An 11,475-nucleotide genomic window follows, 5' to 3' on the forward strand; every position below is an offset into this window, starting at 1 on the left:
AAGGTCATCGGCAAAGCAAAGATGAGTTATATTGTTTCCCTTGCATTTCCAATAATGGCCAAAAGAAGATTGGCTCTTGAGTTCCCTAAGCATACGGGAAAGAATCTCCATTGCCATTACAAAGAGGTAAGGGGATATAGGGTCCCCTTGTCTTAAACCATGAGAACTCTTGAAGAAGCCAACTAATTCACCATTGATTCCCAAGGAGAAAGAAGGAGTAGTGATGCAGCTCTCAATCCAGCCTATGAATTTCTCTGGAATGCCAATAGTTCCAAGAATTTTAAGAATGAAATCCCAATGAACTGTATCATAAGCCTTCAAGAGATCAATCTTCATAGCACACTTCTTATCTTTGCCCAATTTGTGAAAGTTATGCATTAGGTCTTGACACAACATGATATTTTCTCCAATATTCCGGCCACCCACAAAGGCTCCTTGAGCTTTATCAATGAAGTTAGAGAGAATAGCTTTAAGACGGTTTGCTAGGATCTTGAAGATGCACTTGTAAATGGTGTTGCATCAAGCTATAGGCCTATAGTCCTTGCACATAGAAGAGTTAGCCACCGTAGGAACAAGACCAAGGATAGTACAATTTACCTCTTTGAGGAGATGACCCGAGGAGAAGAAATACTTGATTGCCTTGATCACATCACTCCCAACAATCTCCCAAGCTGCCTTAAAGAAGAACGCACCATATCCATCCGGCCCCGGAGCTTTATTGTTGTCCATGGCGAAAATGATAGCTTTGATCTCATCCTCCTCCACTTCCTTGGACATCATCTCCTTATCTTGGTGCTCCAATCGGAATGTAACTAGCCTTTGTAATTCCTTAATGTTTAAATTGCAAGCATCCGTGGAGTAGAGAACCTTTTTGAAGTAGTTCACAAACTCTTTTTTGACTTCTCCCATATCACTCACAAAAGTTCCATCATCAAGGCACACTCCTTTAATAGAATTCCTACTTCTTCGTGCTTTAATACATTTGAAGAAGTATTTGGTGTTTTGATTTCCTTCTTGAAGCCAATGAACCTTTGCTTTTTGACGAGCCATTGATTCTTCAGCTTCACTAAGTCTACAATAGTTATCCAGCCAAGTTTTTTCTTCCTTAGCTAGATCTTCATCAAGAGGGTAGATTTGGAGCCTATTTTGAGCACTTTCCAGGTTACATTTTGCTTCCACCACCTTTTCGGAGATATTCCAATATCCATTCTTGTTCAACTTCCTTAAAGCACCTTTTAATCTTTTGAGTTTGTTAACAAGATTGAACATAGGGCTGCCCTCATAATCCACTTTCCAAGCCTCCCTTACAATATTAATTAAACATTCATGATTCGCCCACATATTGTAGAACTTGAATGGAACCTTTCTCCTCTCCTCTTCACCCCCACAAGTCACTACACAAGGAGAATGATCTGAAATTGAAGGATTGAGAAAGCTTGCAAAAGAATCCGGAAAAACATTACTCCAAGGTTCATTGACAAGAGATCTATCCAATTTGCATGCTATCCTCCTTTGCCCTTCAATAGAATTACTCCAAGTGAGGTGGTTCCCCATATACCTCAAATCATCTAAGTTTGCCTCTCTACAACAATTGTTTAGATCATCACAATAAGTATCTCCCCACACTGCCCCTCCTATCTTTTCATTTGGTCCCCTAATTGCATTAAAATCACTCATAATTAGCCACGGTTTGCTTCCCATCTGATTTGAGTGTTTAACAATTTCCTTCCAAAGACTTTTCCTCTCCAAAGGTTGATTAAGCCCATATACTATTGATACAGCCACTTGGGTTTTCTCCTTCACTAACCAAGCTTCACAGTGAATGAATTGAGTGGCCTTTTCTTTAATGTCTATACTAAAAATAGCTTCCTTATTCCATCCTACCCAAATTCTCCCATTTTGGCATACCCCATTATTATTGTCATACTCCCACTCTCTCCATACATTACTAGTCACTCTAGAAAGATTATGGGACCCTACTTTAGTTTCTAACACAGCCATGAAATCAACTTTATTATGAAGAATAAGTTGTCTAACCTCCCTTTGTTTGATAGGAGCATTAAGGCCCCTAACATTCCAGCATGCAACTTTGGTCATTTGGAAGGATAAGCAAAAACTACTTAATACACACTGAAAAATTTTTATTTGGGCCTCCAAATTGGGCGCAATCAGCAAAGCTAGCTATGGTTATAGAGCTCAAAACGAACTTCAAGTTAATATATTACAGGCCTCGTAACTTCTCCCAGATCAAAAGTTATGGTCGTTCAAAGTCTGTCTACTCATAGGCTCAGACTTGAATCAAGTTGACCTCTCGGTTGGCTCTTTCAAGCATCCAATTGTCCTTGAGTGAGCTGGTTTAGTCTTTAAGCCCTCCACGAGACCAACTAAGGCTTGTTGCATCTTCTTAGCTCTGCTCCTCATAATTGGCCTAATTTGAATATGTAGTGAATCTCCTTGATGGCTCCATGCTCCTACAATGCCTCCATCACTCCACCAGCCAAGGTTACTCCACCACCTATCTCTAGTCACTGGAGAAGGATACAGAAACAAGAGTTTTGCAATCTCAAAGACAAATTTCATTCAAAATAGTCTAAAATCTTACATGATAGAGATGAGCCTTTATACAGGCTTCAAAAAAATAAGCCAGATTTTGAATTCAAAATAAACTAAAATAATGCTTCTCTCGAGATCGCAACTCAACTATCAGAGATCATGTGACATGCCCAAAGAGGAAAGGAACAAGAAGTCACCTTTGTGTTATCCTTTGTCCTTATCGAATTGGGTAAGACCTTGAGTTTAGCAAATGTGATGCATTTTCGGCCACTTCTCCAACTTTAGCTTCCAAGTCTCTATCAAATCTTCATTTGGCTCTAGCCACCATTGAGAATGAGGGAAAAGCTCCATGCAAGTCCAAAGAACCTTTGCCATCTCCAATTTGGCCCAACTTTACTTTTGGGTGCACTCTCATTACTTACATCCAAGGCCTTAATGAGATGGAAGCTTAAATGAGTCCAAAAAGCCAACTACAAGCCCACTTTGAGGCCCAAGTAGATGAGGCAGCCATCCATCACTTAAATTGGAGCCCAAGATGCCATGAAGCCCATTTAGTTGAATTGCAACTAAAAAGGAAGCAAGTAACTTTAGTTGGTGGACATAGTTCCACCTTTTAAGGAAAAGTTGTTCCTTTTTGTTAGTTTCTTCATTAATGTGGTATGACCTTAGTTTAAATGAATGGCTAAGCTTAAATGAAGGGCAAAGCTTCCATGTCAAATTAATGCCCAATTTTTGCCGCCACTTGCTCTTGTATATGAAGTGGATTTTCGCTTGTAAAAAGTTAGACTTCTTTGATAATGAAATTCTCAAGTAAAGCTTTGTAGCTTTTCTTTAGTTGTTTATTCCTTTATCCAATTCATCTTGGAGGAAGAATTGGTGGTGGAAGATCCCAAGGTTGGTGGAAATTTCCTTTATGCCTTGGTTAACTTTCTTGTTACCCTTGAAATCCAAAGTGTGAATGTGTGTTGTGTGTCTCGGATACTGTTCACAGTGTGTGATTTTGCCATTTTTAGATTTTGCCATCAAACTTTGAAACAAGTTTTGAATGCCTTGTTGATTGAGTTGTGATTGTTATCATATACCATTAAAAAGCTCTTTGAACACCCTTTCCAATGATCTATAATTTGTATGTTTTGGAGGTCATTTGATTGGTTAAATTGGAAGACAAAGTGCTGCTGTCCCATATGAACAATAATTTCCAGATTTGAGTTTGTGAATTGTTGCATTGCCTTGATGGATATGCACCAAAATGTCATTTTTGTTTCCTTGTTTTAGGCTTCCTTTGACTTGTGTGTTCCCCCCATGCTAGCTAATATACTTATGATAGAGTTCAATTACATCAAAATAAGAATTAAGCTAATACATAATTAAACAATACTTAAATAAATAGGTAGCTTCATTGGGCTTGAGTGCTAGTCTTGGATCCATGAGGGCACATTGCATCCAATTAAGTGGTTTAGGCCCATTGAAGCTTGGATGGCTGAATGGTAGAGAGAATGAACTTGGGCTTGGACTTGCTTATTGTCTTTTGAATTATTGGAGCTTGATTACAACACATGGCCTAACCAAAGCGAAAAGATGCAAAATGATAACTTTCCTAGGGCATGTCTTTGGGTAAAGCAAAAGCATAAAACAACATAAAAGGCAAAATACACAAATCACACAATAATAGCACAACAAACGAAAGGAGAGCTAGGCAAAAAGACATCAAGAAAAGGACACATGGCTTTCCTAGGACAAGTCCCTAGGTAAAGCCGAGTAAACAACCAAGAGTAGAGAGCTAAGAGATACATAACAACCAGTATAACTAAGGGACCCAACTAACACAAGAGGCATGTTCAATGAGAGAGGATTAAACTATCTCTTATCAACCGTCTATGGACTTGGTGGACGTGCTAATGGGATCATTTTGCTTGGTCTCAGGTTTGAGCATGGAAGGTTGGTATTTCCCATCCAAGGATTAAACTATCACTTTGAAGATGCATCTCGGGAGACCCTATCTTTTAGCAAGCTCTTTGTTTTCTCTTGATCTCCTAATGTTTGCTTAGAAATGTAGCTATCTCCCTCACCATCTCCTTTATCTTTGTGGTGCATTTCCATCAAAAATAATGCAACAATACACAAACTCAATTCTGAAAATTACTATTCATTTGGCTCAATAGCAATTTGTCTCTCAATTTTAACCAATCAAATAGCCTCCAAATCTTGCAAATTATATAACATTGGAAAAGGCATTCAAAAAGTTTTCTAACGGTATATAATGTCAACCACAACTCAATCAACAAGGCTTCAAAACTAGCTTTAAAGTTTGCTGGCAAAAACTGGAAATGGCAAAATCACATACTGTGCATACAACACACATTCAAGTCTTCACACTTTGGATTTCAAGGGAAACATAAAATGTAACTAAGGCATAAAGGAAAGTTCCACTAACCTAAGAATTGGTGGTGGAAGATCCCAAGGTTGGTGGAAATTTCCTTTATGCCTTGGTTAACTTTCTTGTTACACAAACAACAAGTAAAATGCATAATTAGACGTGTAAAACTCTCCCCATGTCATTTTAGTCCTCTTCCATCCATCCTCTAGTTGGTGGCCCTTCCGGTACCAACTTCCAGTCTGGTGACCCTCTGGTCATTAGATTTCCCCCTCGGTAATTTATTTGCCGTCCTCTTAGTGCTCAAATATCGTCCTTTCTTTCTCCTCCGTTTGGTTCTCTAGTTTTTTCTTGAGTTTGCTTAGCTCCGGTAATTTCTTTTCTAGCGCCGGTAAATTCTTTGCTAGTTCTTGGTCTTATTTCCGTGGGTGATCCTTGGTGTGCTTGTCTTTGGCTTTGGTCTCCTTCAGTTTGTTCTTGGAGCGCTTTTCAAATTTCAAATTGGCTGAGCATTGTGTTATTATTGCAGCTTTCCTCTTTGGTGTAAGCTGCTTTTCCTCTTTCCGTGGGCAGTATTCCTTTTCCTGTTTTGGTGTGCTTTGGCTGTAGTGCGTTTTTTCTTTGAATAACTTTTAGTTATTCCCATGCAACGTCCTGCTTTCTTGGCTACTCCCCCCTTGCACCAAAATAATATGGTTGCTCCTGCATTAGAAAAGGCGTCAGATTCTACTCCTTGCTTGATGGAACATGCGGAGGTGGATGGAGGAGTAGAGAAGAGGGTTTCATGGAACTCCCTCTTCACCCCTAAGAAGTCTAATGTTAAGCTGGAAATTTTTGAACCTAAAGGGAAAGACTCTAAAGGGCGGATTTGTGTGGCTCCTCCTCAAGAAGTGGCTGAACAAGGTGCAATAAAATGGAACACATGTGCTGTAGGTTTTTTCCTTGGTAAGAGACCACCATTCTTGACGGTCAAAAGAGCTTTGGAGAAGGTGTGGACTGCTTATGGCCTTATTGATGTCATGACGTCAGGCCAAGGTGTTTTTATATTAAAGTTTCAAGATATGGAAGGAGCTTCAAGAGCTGTGGAAGAGGGGCAACTTACTATACAAGGACAGCCGTTTCTTGTTCGGAAATTGATGCGAACCTTGACGATTTGTCGCAAGACCCAACACTCAAGAAGATATTTTTCCCAGGATTGAATCGGTTTCGTCACGTAATTAAACCTTAACCCGAATCGATATGGAATCGAATAAACCTTGGTATTGAGAATGGTGAACGCCACAAGACAAGCTTGATAAGTTCAGAGATTGTAAACTCAATAGTAAGCAAGCTATTTGTGAAAAATCAGCAAAAAGTTTTTTTTTTCATCATGAAATGTTTTGTTTTTATAGTGCAATGCCAACTTAACCCTAACTACCCATGACCCAATGGACTTCCAAACTTCCCAAGCCCATTACCTAAGTAACTACCCAAAGCACTAATTAAATTAAAAGAAAAGATGTCACTTGGGCTCAATAAAGTCTAGCCCAATCACAAACAAGATCAAAAATCATAAAACTGAAAATCCTAGATTTGGGTAACAAAAAAACTATGAAATGCAGACTGAAATGACGTTATTTGGGCCTCCAACTTGAGTTCAACCAGAAAACCTTTAGGTTATGGTTATAGAGCTTGAAACGAGCTTCACGTTGATATATTACAGGCCCCATAACTCTTCCCGGATCAAAAGTTATGGCCGTTCAAAGTTTGCTCGCGCATAAGCTTGGGCCTGAATCAAGTTGATCTCTCTGTTGGCTCCTTCAAGCATCCAATCGTCCTTGAGTGAGCTGATCTTAGTCTCCAAGCCCTCCACGAGTCCAACTAAGGCTTGTTGCATCTTCTTAGCTCTGCTCCTCGTAATTGGCCCAATCGGAATATGTAGCGGATCTTCTTGAGGGCTCGATGCATCTACGATGCCTCTATCAGAAATGGACTACTAACCTCCTAATGGTGATTAATGATGTAAAAAAGGTGGCTATATGGATTAGAATGTATGGCATCCCCCTTGAGTTTTGGACCCCGAAAGGGCTTAGCTACATAGCGAGTGCAATAGGAATTCCTCTATATATGGATTCCGTGACTGAAGAAGGGATAAGATTGGAGTATGCTAGAGTTTGTATTGAGATAGAGGTGGATTCGGAATGCCCCGATCTATTAGCCTAGCTTTGCCTAATGGAGAAACTATGGTAATTAATGTGGAGTATGCTTGGAAACCTATAAAATGCAATGGATGTCAATGCTTTGGTCATTCCACAGCAAGTTGCTCACTAGCATCTAAACAAGGTGATAACACAACTTCTCGAAGTACATTGAAGGAGGGGGCTGGATTTGTGTTACCTAAGAAACTACAAGGGAAAGATAAAATGGTGCTAACATCAAAAGGCTATGACAAGAAGTCCAAAGGCAAATTGGTGGAAATGCAAAAACCTATGGGAAGTAGTTTGTTAATGCATAAGAGTAATAGATTTTCTGCCTTGTCTATTAAGGAGTATCAAGAGCTGGAAAAGGATAAGACAGTGTCGAATCAAGAAGCAATACATGGGACCAACTTAGATGAAGCCAATAAGGAAGGTAAGAGGTATGGAAGTGAAGCTAGCACATCAAAAGAGCCTTGTTCTACCTCGGAAGCAAGTGTGAGTGCACGGGAGAGTGAAGTAGTTTCCAGAAACACAATTCAGAATGTTGGCAGTTTGGAGGACATGGATCAAGAAGCCTCTCTGGCAATGGTCCCATTTGGTGGAAAACTTAAGGTGGATGAGATGGACTTTAGGAAGGAGGATGCTGATTTGAAGAGTAGAAACTTGGGGAAGAAATCGGCAAAGCAAAGGAAAGCAAATTCCCCTTCCCATCCTTCCAAATGACCAAAATTGCTTGCTGGAATGTTAGGGGCCTTAATGCTCCTATCAAACAAAGGGAGGTTAGACAACTTATTCTTCATAATAAAGTTGATTTCATGGCTGTGTTAGAAACTAAAGTAGGGTCCCATAATCTTTCTAGGGTGACTAGTAATGTATGGAGAGAGTGGGAGTATGACAATAATAATGGGGCATGCCAAAATGGGAGAATTTGGTTAGGATGGAATAAGGAAGCTATTAGTATAGACATTAAAGAAAAGGCCACTCAATTCATTCACTGTGAAGCTTGGTTAGTGAAGGAGAAAACCCAAGTGGCTATATCAATAGTATATGGGCTTAATCAACCTTTGGAGAGGAAAAGTCTTTGGAAGGAAATTGTTAAACACTAAAATCAGATGGGAAGCAAACCGTGGCTAATTATGAGTGATTTTAATGCAATTAGGGGACCAAATGAAAAGATAGGAGGGGCGGTGTGGGGAGATACTTATTGTGATGATCTAAACAATTGTTGTAGAGAGGCAAACTTAGATGATTTGAGGTATATGGGGAACCACCTCACTTGGAGTAATTCTATTGAAGGGCAAAGGAGGATAGCATGCAAATTGGATAGAGCTCTTGTCAATGAACCTTGGAGTGATGTTTTTTTGGATTCTTTTGCAAGCTTTCTCAATCCTTCAATTTCAGATTATTCTCCTTGTGTAGTGACTTGTGGGGGTGAAGAGGAGAGGAGAAAGGTTCCATTCAAGTTCTACAATATGTGGGCGAATCATGAATGTTTCATTAATATTGTAAGGGAGGCTTGGAAAGTGGATTATGAGGGCAGCCCTATGTTCAATCTTGTTAACAAACTCAAAAGATTAAAAGGTGCTTTAAGGAAGTTGAACAAGAATGGATATTGGAATATCTCCGAAAAGGTGGTGGAAGCAAAATGTAACCTGGAAAGTGCTCAAAATAGGCTCCAAATCTACCCTCTTGATGAAGATCTAGCTAAGGAAGAAAAAACTTGGCTGGATAACTATTGTAGACTTAGTGAAGCTGAAGAATCATTGGCTCGTCAAAAAGCAAAGGTTCATTGGCTTCAAGAAGGAGATCAAAACACCAAATACTTCTTCAAATGTATTAAAGCATGAAGAAGTAGGATTTCTATTAAAGGAGTGTGCCTTGATGATGGAACTCTTGTGAGTGATATGGGAGAAGTAAAAAAGGAGTTTGTGAACTACTTCAAAAAGGTTCTCTACTCCACGGATGCTTGCAATTTAAACATTAAGGAATTACAAAGGCTGGTTACATTCCAATTGGAGCACCAAGATAAGGAGATGATGTCCAAGGAAGTGGAGGAGGATGAGATCAAAGCTATCATTTTCGCCATGGACAACAATAAAGCTCCGGGGCCGGATGGATATGGTGCGTTCTTCTTTAAGGCAGCTTGGGAGATTGTTGGGAGTGATGTGATCAAGGCAATCAAGCATTTCTTCTCCTCGCGTCATCTCCTCAAAGAGGTAAATTATACTATCCTTGCTCTTGTTCCTAAGGTGGCTAACTCTTCTATGTGCAAGGACTATAGGCCTATAGCTTGCTACAACACCATTTACAAGTGCATCTCCAAGATCCTAGCAAACCGTCTTAAAGCTATTCTCCCTAACTTCATTGATAAAGCTCAAGGAGCCTTTGTGAGTGGTCGGAATATTGGAAAAAATATCATGTTGTGTCAAGACCTAATGCATAACTTTCACAAATTGGGCAAAGATAAGAAGTGTGCTATGAAGATTGATCTCTTGAAGGCTTATGATACGGTTCATTGGGATTTCATTCTTAAAATTCTTGGAACTATTGGCATTCCGGAGAAATTCATAGGCTGGATTGAGAGCTGCATCACTACTCCTTCTTTCTCCTTGGGAATCAATGGTGAATTAGTTGGCTTCTTCAAGAGTTCTCATGGTTTAAGACAAGGGGACCCTATATCCCCTTACCTCTTTGTAATGGCAATGGAGATTCTTTCCCGTATGCTTGGGGAACTCAAGAACCAATCTTCTTTTGGCCATTATTGGAAATGCAAGGGAAACAATATAACTCATCTTTGCTTTGCCGATGACCTTATCTTGTTTTGTAGAGCGGATTGTGATTCTATTTCCCTCATGGAGAATACGCTTAGCCTATTCCATAAGTGGTTCGGGCTCAAAATGAATTGCACTAAAAGCAATATATATCTTTCCGGGGTTTCCCAAGAGGAGAAGAATCATTTTTCGGCTATGACCAAAATGGAGGTGGGAGAATTGCCGTTTAAGTACTTAGGAGTTCCTATAACTTCTTCAAAGCTCAAAAGTTGTGAGTGCAAGCTGCTGATTCAAAAGATTGTTGGGCGAATCACCTCTTGGCGTAGCAAATCCTTATCTTATGCGGGTAGGCTCATTCTTATTAGGGCAGTTCTATTTAGCATTCAAGTATATTGGTCTTCAATATTTATTCTCCCTTCAAGTGTCCATAAGGAGATAGATGGAATCTTAAGGAATTTCCTTTGGAGTGGTGCTTCCATGGAGGGTAAGAAGGCCAAAGTTGCTTGGAAGGAGGTATGTGTTCCTAAATTGGAGGGTGGTTTAGGAATCATGAGGAGCAAAGTGTGGAACAAAGCTGCCATAATAAAAAACATGTGGAAGATCCTTATTGACAAGTGGAATTCTCTTTGGGTGGAATGGATTAAAACCAACAAGCTAAGAGGTAAATGTTTTTGGGAAATAAAGCCTAATGGTGAGAGTTCTTGGGTTTGGAGGAAGATCCTTGGCCTTAGGGAACAAATGAAATCCAAGTTCAAGAAGATCATTGGCAATGGGGAAAAAACATTTCTTTGGCATGATAATTGGCACCCCTATGGACCTTTGTTGGATAAATATGGATTTAGGATTATCTATGATTCGGGTATCCCTAAGAATGCACTTGTAAAGGAAGTTGTTGAGGAGCATAGGTGGAAATGGCCAGTGGCAAACTCATGTCATCTTTTGGAAATAAAGGATGCTCTCCCTTGCTGCCCCATGGGTGGAGAAGACACATTAATTTGGGCCCCCAAATCTAGCGGCATTTTCTCCATCAAATCGGCTTGGGAGGTAATTAGGGTTAGGAGGGAGAAGGTCACTTGGCATAAGCTTGTATGGTTTAAAAGGCACTTTCTAAGACACTCCTTCATTGTTTGGTTGGGTATTAGAGGCAAACTTATGACAAGGGATAAATTAGTGAGATTCGGCGTTATCTCTCACAATGCTTGCCCTTTGTGTAATATGGAGCCGGAATGCATGGATCACCTCTTCTTTATGTGTGTATATAGCTCCCAAATCTGGAATGAAGTGCTAAACCTTTGTAATCAACACCTCAATCTCTTGTCGTGGACCAATTTAATTGGGGAATTGGCTTGCAAATGGAAGGAGGACAACTTTAAGAATATTTTGAGTAAGGTATGCTTTGGTGCAACCGTCTACCACATTGGGAAGGCTAGGAATGATATTTGTTTTGGAAGAGGTGGAGTGCCAAAGGAGAGAGTCACTATTCTTATTAAAGATTGTGTTAGAGTAAGGATAAGTTGTTTGAAGAAAGTAAATAAGTCTAGTGAGAATGTGTCAATTGCAAACAATTGGGGTATCTCTAATTCAATATTTGAGTAGGCAT

Source organism: Mangifera indica, chromosome 8 (genome assembly GCF_011075055.1).
Source record: "Mangifera indica cultivar Alphonso chromosome 8, CATAS_Mindica_2.1, whole genome shotgun sequence".
NCBI classification, from domain to species: domain Eukaryota; kingdom Viridiplantae; phylum Streptophyta; class Magnoliopsida; order Sapindales; family Anacardiaceae; genus Mangifera; species Mangifera indica.